Raw genomic sequence first — 10,267 nt, 5'->3', positions numbered from 1 at the left:
GTGCAGTGGTGCGATCTCGGCTCACTGCAACCTCCACCTCCTGGATTCAAGTGATTCTCCTGCCTCGGCCTCCCGAGTAGCTAGGATTATAGGCACGCGCCACCACACCTGGCTAATGTTTGTATTTTTAGTAGAGACGGGGTTTCACCATGTTGGCCAGGCTGGTCTCGAACTCCTGATCTCAGGTGATCCACCCGCCTCAGCCTCCCAAAGTGCTGGGACTACAGGAGTGAGCCACTGCGCCCAGCCGGGGACTCAATATAAAAAAAATTTTTTAACGTATTATTTATTTACAGACAGTGAAATTCATAATTCTTCAGTTTTATACTGTTCAGAACTACAGTTCTGAAATCGGACAAATGTGGACACTGGTTGCCATCACTACCTCCACCAAAATACTGAACATTCCCGTCACGCCAGAAAATGAGACTTTTCCCCATATGCCCCTGTAATGCCATTTGAATTCTGTGCAATGTGCAGACATGTTCCTTTATAATAAATTTCAATGTGAAAATGAAAATGGAAAATTGTTTTCTATCATCTCATCTGGTTCCCACTGTAACCCAGGGAGGTGAATCCTTCCTTCCCCCTTTTACAGGTGACAAAACTGAATTTTAGGGGGTGACTTGCCTAAGGAAATCCTGCAGGAGCAGGTTGGGATGGGAATCCAAGGCTTTTTTTTTTTTTTGAGACAGAGTCTTGCTCTGTCGCCCAGGCTGGAGTGCAGTGGCACGATCTTGGCTCACTGCAAGCTCCGCCTCCCGAGTTACCACCATTCTCCTGCCTCAGCCTCCCAAGTAGCTGTGACTACAGGTGCCCGCCACCACGCCTTGCTAATTTTTTGTATTTTTAGTAGAGACAGGGTTTCACTGTATTAGCCAGGATGGTCTCGATCTCCTGACCTCGTGATCTGCCCGCCTCGGCCTCCCAAAGTGCTGGGATTACAGGCGTGAGCCACCGTGCCCGGCACCAAGGCTCCCTTTTTAAAAAGACTTTGTTGATGATAATGCACACAGCATACAATTCACCCATTTCAAGTGTACAACTCGATGGTTTTTAGTATGTTCACAGGGTGTGCAACCATCACCATCTAATTTTAGGACATTTCATCACCCCAAAAGGAAACCCTATATCCACTATCAACCACTTCTCATTCCCCACCATCCCCCAACAATGGTAAGCAACCACTCATCTGCTCTGTCTCTGTGGATTTGACTATTCTAGATTTATTTATTTATTTATTTATTTATTTATTTATTTATTTATTTTGAGATGGAGTCTCACTCTGTTGCCCAGCCTGGAGTGCTGTGGCGTGATTTTGGCTCACTGCAAACTCCGCCTCCCGGGTTCCAGCAATTCTCCCACCTCAGCCTCCCGAGTAGCTGGGATTACAGGCACACACCATCATGCCCAGCTAATTTTTGTATTTTTAGTAGAGACGGGGTTTCACCATGTTGGCCAGGCTGGTCTCGAACTTCTGACCTCAAGTGATCTGCCCACCTCGGCCTCCCAAAGTGCTGGGATTACAGGTGTGAGCCACCACGCCCGTCCTATTGAAGCTATTTCTTATAAATGGAATCAGACAATATGTGGTCTTCTGTGACTGGCTAGTTTCACTGAGCATTGTTTTTGAGATTCATCCATGTTGTAGCATTTCAGTATTTTATTCCTTTTTATTGCCAAATGGCACTCCACTGAGTGGCTGGAGCACATTTTATTACGCATTCATCAGCTGATGGTCATTTGGGCTGTTTTCGCGTTGGAAATGTGAGTCACACAGCTAGATACATTCATGTACTGGTTCTCACGTGCACATGTGTTTCCATTTCTTTTGGGTAAACACCTAGGAATGGACTTGTTGGGTCATATGGTAAGCCTATCTTTCACATTTTGAAGAGTTTACAAACTCTGCCAAAATTTTGATGCCACATGTGATGTTCCCAGCAGCAACGTAGGAGAGTTCCTATTTCTCTGCATCCTCGTCAACACTTTTATTATTATTATTATTAATTATTATTATTATTATATATATTTTTTTTCTGAGATGGAGTTTCACTCGTTGCCCAGGCTGGAATGCAATGACACGATCTCGGCTCACCACAACCTCCACCTCCTGGGTTCAAGGGATTCTCCTGCCTCAGCCTCCACAGTAGCTGGGATTATAGGCATGAGCCACCACACTCAGCTAATTTTGTATTTTTAGTAGAGATGCGGTTTCTCCATGTTGGTCAGGCTGGTCTTGAACTCCTGACCTCAGGTGATCCACCCACCTTGGCCTCCCAAAGTGCTGGGATTACAGGCGTGAGCCACCATGACCGGCCAACACTTTTACTATTATTATTATCATTTGAGACAGGGCCTCACTCTGTCACCTGAAGGGTGACACTCTGTCACTGTCAGGCTGAAGTGCTGTGGCACGATCTTGGCTCACTGCAGTCTCCACCTCCTAGGCTCAAGCAATCCTCCCACCTTGGCCTCCAGAGCAGCTGGGACTACAGCCATGAACCACCACGCCTGGAAAATTTTTGTATTTTCAGTAGAGATGGGGTTTCACCATATTGCCCAGGCTGGTCTCGGACTCCTGGGCTGAAGCGATCCACCTGTCTCAGCCTCCCAAAAGTGCTAGGATTTCAGGCATGAGCCACCACACCTGGCCTCAACACACTGTCTGTTATCTGTCTTTTTTATTATGGCCATCCTAGATGGTGTGAAGTTGTATCTCCTAGTGGCTTTGATCTGCATTTCCCTGGTGACTAACTTTTACGTATCTTTTGGAGAAATGTCCATTTGAATCTTTTGTTCATATTTAAATTGGGTTATCATTTTATTATCGAGTTGTAAGAGTTGTAAAATATATTTTAGACACAGTCCCTAATTAGATGTATAATTTGCAAATATTTTCCTCCCTTTCTGTAGGTTGTTTTTTCACTTTCCTGTTGCTGTTATTTGTGGCACACAAGTTTTAGATTTTGATGAAGTCCAATTTTTTCATTTGTTGTTTGGGCTTTTGATGTCACATCTGACAAAATTTTGCCAATGATGAAGATTTAGTTCTGTATTTTCTTCTAAGAGTTTCATGGTTTTAGCTCTTCTGTTGAGGTCTCAGATGCTTTTTTTTTTTTTTAAATGGAGTTGGGCTCTTGTTCCCCTGGCTGGAGTGCAGTGGTGCGATCTCGGCTCACTGCAACCTCCACCTCCCAGGTTCAAGTGATTCTTCTGCCTCAGCCTCCTGAGTAGCTGGGACTACAGGCATTCGCCACCACGCCCAGCTAATTTTGTGTGTGTGTGTGTTTTTAGTAGAGGCAAGGTTTCACCATGTTGGCCAGGCTGATCTTGAACTCCTGACCTCAGGTAATCCACCTGCCTTGGCCTCCCAAAGTGCTGGGATTACAGGTGTGAGCTACCACACCTAGCCTTGGATGCATCTTGAGTTGATGTTTGTATATGGTGTGAGGCAAGGGTCCATCTTCATTCCTTTGCATGTGGCTACTTGACCCAGCACTATGTGTCAAAGGTCTCCTCTCCCCCTAGCCCCATCAAATTGTCTTGGCTCCCTTATTGGAAATAAATAGAGTAAAAATACAAGGGTTTATTTCTGGACTCTCAGTTCTAGCCCATTGCTGTTCATATCTGTCCTTACCACAGTACCACACTGTCCTCATTACCGTAGGAAGTTTTCACAATAGGAAGTGTGAGTCTTCCCACTTTTTTTTTGTTCTAGAAACAGAGTCTCGCTCTGTTGCCCAGGCTAGAATGCAGTGGTGCAATCATAGCTCACTGCAGCCTTGAACTGCTAGGCTCAAGCGATCCTCCCACCCCAGTCTCCTGAGTAGCTGGGACTACAGGCATGTGCCACCACATCCAGCTAATTTAAATTTTCTTTTTTTGTAGAGATGGAGTCTTCCTATGTTGCCCAGGTTGGTCTCGAACTCCCCGACTTAAGTGATCCTCCTGCCTTGGCTTCCGAAAATGCTGAGATTACAAGCATGAGCCACTGCACCCAGCTGAGTCTTCCCACTTTGTTCTTTCCTTTTCAAGCTTGTTTTGGCTCTTTGGGGTCCCCTCCACCTGAACCCAGTGCAAATCCCAGCTGTTCCTCAGCATCTCTGAGTAGCTGGAGGACACGCGGCTGATACTTTCAGGGCTGAGGAACAACATCAACAAAGGGCACATTTATTAAGCACCTGCTGTGTGCCAGGCACTGTCTAAGTGCCCTGCCTGTGTTAATTCAAATCGTGGGCAGTGGTGCTATTACCACCCACACTTAACAGTGAGGACCCTGAGGCACCGTGAGGCTGAAAAACCCACCCAGGACCACACAGATACTGGGCCATGGCCACCTCCCAGCAGTTTGTCTGCAAAGCCCAGATTCTTTTTCATTGCTTTTCATATTGAACTTTGAAATGTTTCAAACATCTGGAAAAGTTGAGATGATTTCACAGCGAGCACCCAGATGCTGTCACCTGTTATTCCACAACTGACATTTCGCTAGACCCACTTCATCTTGTTTCTCTGTCCCTCTGCCCACGCATAATCAATCTCTTTCCAAGCTGCAGGCACCAGTACTCTCTCCCCCTTAACCGGCCGACTGCATGTCATGAACTAGAGTTCAATATTCGTTTCAGATTTTTTATTGCTTTGAGTAAAATTCACATACCATGAAATGTACAACTCTGAAGGAGCCATTGAATGCTCTGACTAACGGACCACTTCTGCAGCCCAGACCCTTATCAAGAGACAGACATCAGGCCGGGCGCGGTGGCTCATGCCTATAATTCCAACACTTTGGGAGGCAGAGGTGGGAGGATCACTGGAGCCCAGGAGTTGAAGACCAGCCTGGGCAATGCAGGGAGGCCCCATCTCTACAAAAATAAAAAAATGAGCCAGGTGTAGCGGCACATGCCTGTGGTCCCAGCTACTCGGGAGGCTGAGGTGGGAGTATGGCTTGAACCCAGGAGGTCAAGACTGCAGTGAGCCATGATTGAGCCACTGCACTCCAGCCTGGGCAACAGAGCAAGACCCTTCCTCTGAAAAATAAAAAAGACAATGCCCCAAAAGGTTGCTGCATACCCCTGCCCAGTGCCTTCCTACCTCTGGCCCCCAGAGGCCACCGCCGTTCCGATGTTTCCCACCGTAGGTTAGTTCTAGAATTCGTTCTAGTTAGTTCTAGTCTGCTGGTTCCAGTCCAGGTTAGTCCAGGGTAGATCTAGTCTGTTCCAGAATTCCACACACCTGGGCTCCTGGCGCGTGACTTCTTCCCCCTGCACAGTCTCCCAGCCTCACGCATGGCGTAGGTGTCCCTTTATTGCTCCGGGAGCTGAGTCCTCCACGTGTGACTGCACCGCCATCTGCTAATCATGCTCCCCAGGGCAGGCACCCTGGACCCTCATCTGCATCACCCACCATATCATTTCTCAGCCTGAGGAAGGCAACCAGAATTTCTTAAGCCTTTGGACACCCAAGGAGCTCCCTGGTGGCCTCAGCTCTGGCCTCCGCAGCTGCTCACCTGTGTGACCCCGTGAAGGTGGCCATACCTCTCTGTGCACCTGGTTCCCCATCTGTTCCTCAGCCGCACGATGATCAGAGGAAGTTGGGGAGGGAGGCAGCCTTCCTGGAAGCCAGAGGTTGCAGAAATGCCGATCTTCGTTGGCGTCTTGTGTCAGGGATAAGCCATGGGATCTAACATTAGGTGAGGAGACAGCAGATTATAAATTGCAAACTGGGGCTGGGTGTGATGGCTCACGCCTGTGATCCCAGTACTTTGTAATCCCAGCACTTTGGGAGGCCGAGGCAGGCGGATCACTTGAGGTCAGGAGTTCAAGACCAGCCTGGCCAAAATGGTGAAATCCCATCTCTACTAAATATACAAAAATTAACCAGGCGTGGTGGCGAGCACCTGGTTACTGGGCTGGTTACCTCAGCCACTTGGGAGGCTGAAGCAGGAGAATTGCTTGAACCCAGAAGGTGGAGGTTGCAGTGAACTGAGATTGCACCACTGTACTCCAGCCTGGGCAAGAGAGAGAGACTCTGTCTCAAAAAAAAACAAAACCCTAAAAACAAATAAATTGCAAATTGGGGAGCCTAGTAAGAAGAATTCCAAATTTATAAAAAAAAATTTAAAAACAAAGGAAAAGAGGGAGGGAGGGAGGGAAGGAGGGAGAGAAAGAAAAAGAAAAATTACGTATGTATACACACAACACACAGACACTTTGGTAACCAATGGACCACATATGCAATGGTGGTCCCAGAAGAGTATAATACCCTATTTTTACTGCACCTTCTCTGAGTTTAGATGTGTTTAGAAACACAAAGACTCGTCCTTGTGTTGCAGCTGCCTACAGTGTTCAGTGCAGTCACCTGCTGTGCGGGTGCGTAGCCCGGGAGCCACAGGCTGTACCGCGCGGCCCAGGCATGGGGTAGGCTCCGCCATCTGCGTTCGTGTGAGTCACTCTAGGATGTACGAGCGATGACAAAATCACGGAACCATGTATTTCTCAGAACGTGTCCCTGTCGTTGAGTGATGTGTGGCTCTGTGTGTGCATATACACGTGTGTGTATATATATGCAGACACGCACACACATATGTAGCCTGGCAGAGTCACCGATGCTTTTTCTCTGTCTGCCTTATTTCATTTCTCTGAATTGTCCACATTCACTAGCAGCAATGTGGATTGCAGCTGGGCGCCGTGTTCCCAGGAGCCAGGGCCTGCCCTCCCGGGCTGCTGCAGGGGTGCGCTGGGCGGGGCGAGGCTGGGCACCCCCTTCGCTCCCCCTGCATGCTGAAGGCTGGGGTGCAGACGGCCTCCTCAGTGATGAAGGCAAATGGCCCAGGCCTCGGGCTCTGCTCACCTGGTCCCCTGTGATTCATTCTGCTTTATTCAGACTAAAATAGGGCTAAATGAGAAGATAACAGGAGTGACATTTTGCAGGCTCCTACGTGGACTGCGCCCGGAGGTATCTTATTTCTTAAAACAAGTTTCAACTGCCAGGATGTTTCACTTGGAGGGAGAGACCCGTGATGTCTAGGAGTGGTAAGGAAATGGTAGAGGGGCCTCAGCCTCCACGCTGTGGGGTCCCTGGGTGGAGATGGAGGCGCTGTCAGCAGCCACCTGTGAACGTGGCCTTGAGCTTGGTGCACCCCTCCTGCTGTTATGATGAAGGGGGGCCTCAGGACTTGTCTTCCCTCCTCTCCGGCTTCCCTCTATGAGGCCCTCGGGGATCAGGCTGGTCTCATCATCACTGTCACTTTTGTACACAGTAGATGTTCACTGTAGGCGCTTTGGAACCCGGGTATGCTCTTCCTCAAAGCACACCCTCAGCAAACAGCCTGTACATGCTGGGCCATTAGCCCCAGGACCAGTGCCCTGGCCCACTCCCAGAGCTGAGCATGGCGCATTGCTCCCCAACGCCTGACTCACTGCAGCCAAACACTGGGGCACAGACGCCCGCTGGCTCCAGGAGCTGGATGGGCAGGCAGGGCGGGGTCTGCATGGGAGCTGGTCTCCATCTCTAGCAGGGTGCTAATCTGGGCCTGTGTCCAAGCACATACTGCAAGTGTGTGTGTGCCTGTGTGCATGCATGTGTGTGAACATGTCTCTGTGTGCACACGTATGTACCTGTGTGTGCCTGTGCATGTGTATGAGTATGTGAGCATGTCTGCATGTGTGTTCACGTGTCTTGTGCACCTGTGCGTGTATGTGAGCATATCTGCGTGTGTGCACAGTATGTACCTGTGTGCACCTGTGCATGTGTGTATGAGCATGTCTGCATGTGTGCACACGTGTCTTGTGCACCTGCGCATGTGTATATGTGAGCATGTCTATGTGTGCACACATGCATGTGCCCTTGTGTGTGTGCCTGCATGTACGTATGTGTGCCTATGTGAACATGCCTGCATGCTTGTGCACATGCATGTGCCTGTGTTCCTGTGCATGTGTGTGATTTCCTGCATGTGTGTACACATGTACGTGCCCTTGTGTGCATGTGCCTGCATGTATGTGCATGTGTGCCTGTGTGCATGCCTGCATGCTTGTCCACACATGTATATGCGTGCATGTGTGATCACCCTATTTCTTTCCTCCATCACCTATCAGCATCTACATGGAGCACCTGGGGCTGGAAGGGCCAACAAGGTGCCGTGAGTCTGACTTCAGGGCACACAGACAGGGGCAGGTGACAGGGGCTGCTGGGGTAACACCACAAGGAGCTCATAGCATTTCTGCAGGGAGCCCACATCTGTCCCTGTATGTGCGTCCTACGGCCACCATAACACATTGCCACACGTTGGGGGGCTTAAGACAACAGGTGTCTGCTCTTTCACAGCTCTGGAGGCCCAAAGTCCAAAATCAAGGGGTTGGCAGGGCTGCGCTCCCTCTCATAGCTCTTGGGGAGGATCCTTCCTGCCTCTTCCAGCATCCCTGAGCAAGACTTGGTGCTCCGTGGCTGGAAGACACGTCACTCAGTCACAGGGATGTCTTTCCTCTGTACACGTCTGTCTGTGCACAAATTTCCTCCTTTAAAAAAATAATCGAGGCCAGGCGTAATGGCTCACGCCTGTAATCCCAGCACTTTGGGAGGCCGAAGCGGGCAGATCACCTGAGGTAAGGATTTAGAGACCAGCCTGTCCAACATGGTGAAACGCCATCTCTACTAAAAATACAAAAATTAGCTGCGTGCGGTGGCGGGTGCCTGTAATCCCAGCTGCTCGGGAGGCTGAGGCAGAAGAATCGCTTGAACCCGGGAGACAGAGGTTGCAGTGAGGCAAAATCATGACACTGCAGTCCAGCCTGGGCGACAGGGATTCTGCCTCCAAAAAAAAAAAAAAAAAAAAAAATTGGGGGTTGAGGGAACAAGGTCTTGCTCTGTTATCCAGGCTGGAGTGCAGTGGTGCGATCACAGCTCACTGCAGCCTCCCCCTCCTGGGCTCAAGGGATCCTCCTGTCTCTCAGCCTCCTCAGTAGCTGGGACCACAGGCATGTGCCACACACCCGGCTGAAATGTTCCCTCTTCATAAGAACACCAGGCACACTGGATCAGGGCCCACCCCAGAACATTTCAACTTAATCACCTCTGTAAAGACCATGTCTCCAAATAAGGCCACATACTGGGGACAGGACATCAACGTGTCTTTTGGGGGACACAGTTTAGCTCATGATAATCCCCATCTCAGTTCCTTCACCAGCCCTGGAGCTTGACTTTATTAGTCCTTTGATAGTCAGGTGGTATTGAAGCTCAGAGATGTCAAGTCCTTTGCCTAAGATCACCCAGCCTGGGCACTAATATTCCCCACAGCACGCGGGTGCCACAAATACCAAGAGGGAGCTGATCTCCATCCCAGGCAACCCAGGGTGGCTTCCTGGAGGAGGCGTTGTTCGACATGGGTATTGTTGGTTAGGGGGACTTTTAATCACTTAGAAAAGCATGGAGAGTCAAGTTTCAGGGAAAAGTCCGACCCCTGATGGGGGCGCTCCCCTCACTCTCTCCACCCCATCTTTTGGGCAGGGCCTCCCCCACCCAAGGGCAAGACTGCAGTTGCCCAGGACCTCCTGCTCGGGGCAGACCTCAGGTTCCGAGTCCCCGTCTCAGTTCTCTGAGGCTACATGGGTTGGCCTTACCCCTTGATGCACTTTTGACCCTCCCTTCTCCTGCCACCCCAAGGTCCTCTGTCCTCCCAAAGCTGGGCCTACCCCAGGGTTCCTGACTCAACCTGGACAATGAACTGGCCTCTAGGTTCTGCCCCCTCTCCCCCTGAATAGTTCCCTGATCTGCCCTTCTGCAGAGACAAGAACTCCAACCCCCTTTGGAGTTTAGAGTAGATTTGGCATTTAGAAACGTGGGCTCACTGAGCGTTAAGTCCCCACCCCACCATGTTCTCTGGGAACACCATGCCCGCCTCCAGATTTCGGCCCCTCCCCAGGGGTCTGGTCACCGCTGGGAGAAGCCTGGGGCAGGTCTAGAGAACATGGGAGGGGGAGGAGGAGGTGTGTGCCCGTGTGTGCCTGGGGTGGCAGCTGCCTGGCTCTGCCCGCTTCACCGTGCAAGATTCTCTGGGCCTCCATTCCTGCCCGCTCCAATCAAGCCTCCCTCAGGCCGTGACTGGAGCCCAGCCTTCCAACATTCCAATCTGGAAACCCTCATGTTCTCAGAAAAAGTCCCCATCCTTGGCCTGAGGACCCAGGGCTGTATCTAGCGCTCCCCTCCGGGCCTTGACTCATGCTGGTGCCTCCGCCTGGGGTGCCCTCCCGAGCCTTGGCTGGCTTCTCCCACG

The sequence above is a fragment of the Gorilla gorilla genome, chromosome 6 (assembly GCF_029281585.2).
Source record: "Gorilla gorilla gorilla isolate KB3781 chromosome 6, NHGRI_mGorGor1-v2.1_pri, whole genome shotgun sequence".
Taxonomy (NCBI): Eukaryota; Metazoa; Chordata; class Mammalia; order Primates; family Hominidae; genus Gorilla; species Gorilla gorilla.
The sequence above is the reverse complement of the archived record's forward strand: the minus strand, read 5'-3'. Positions refer to the sequence as shown.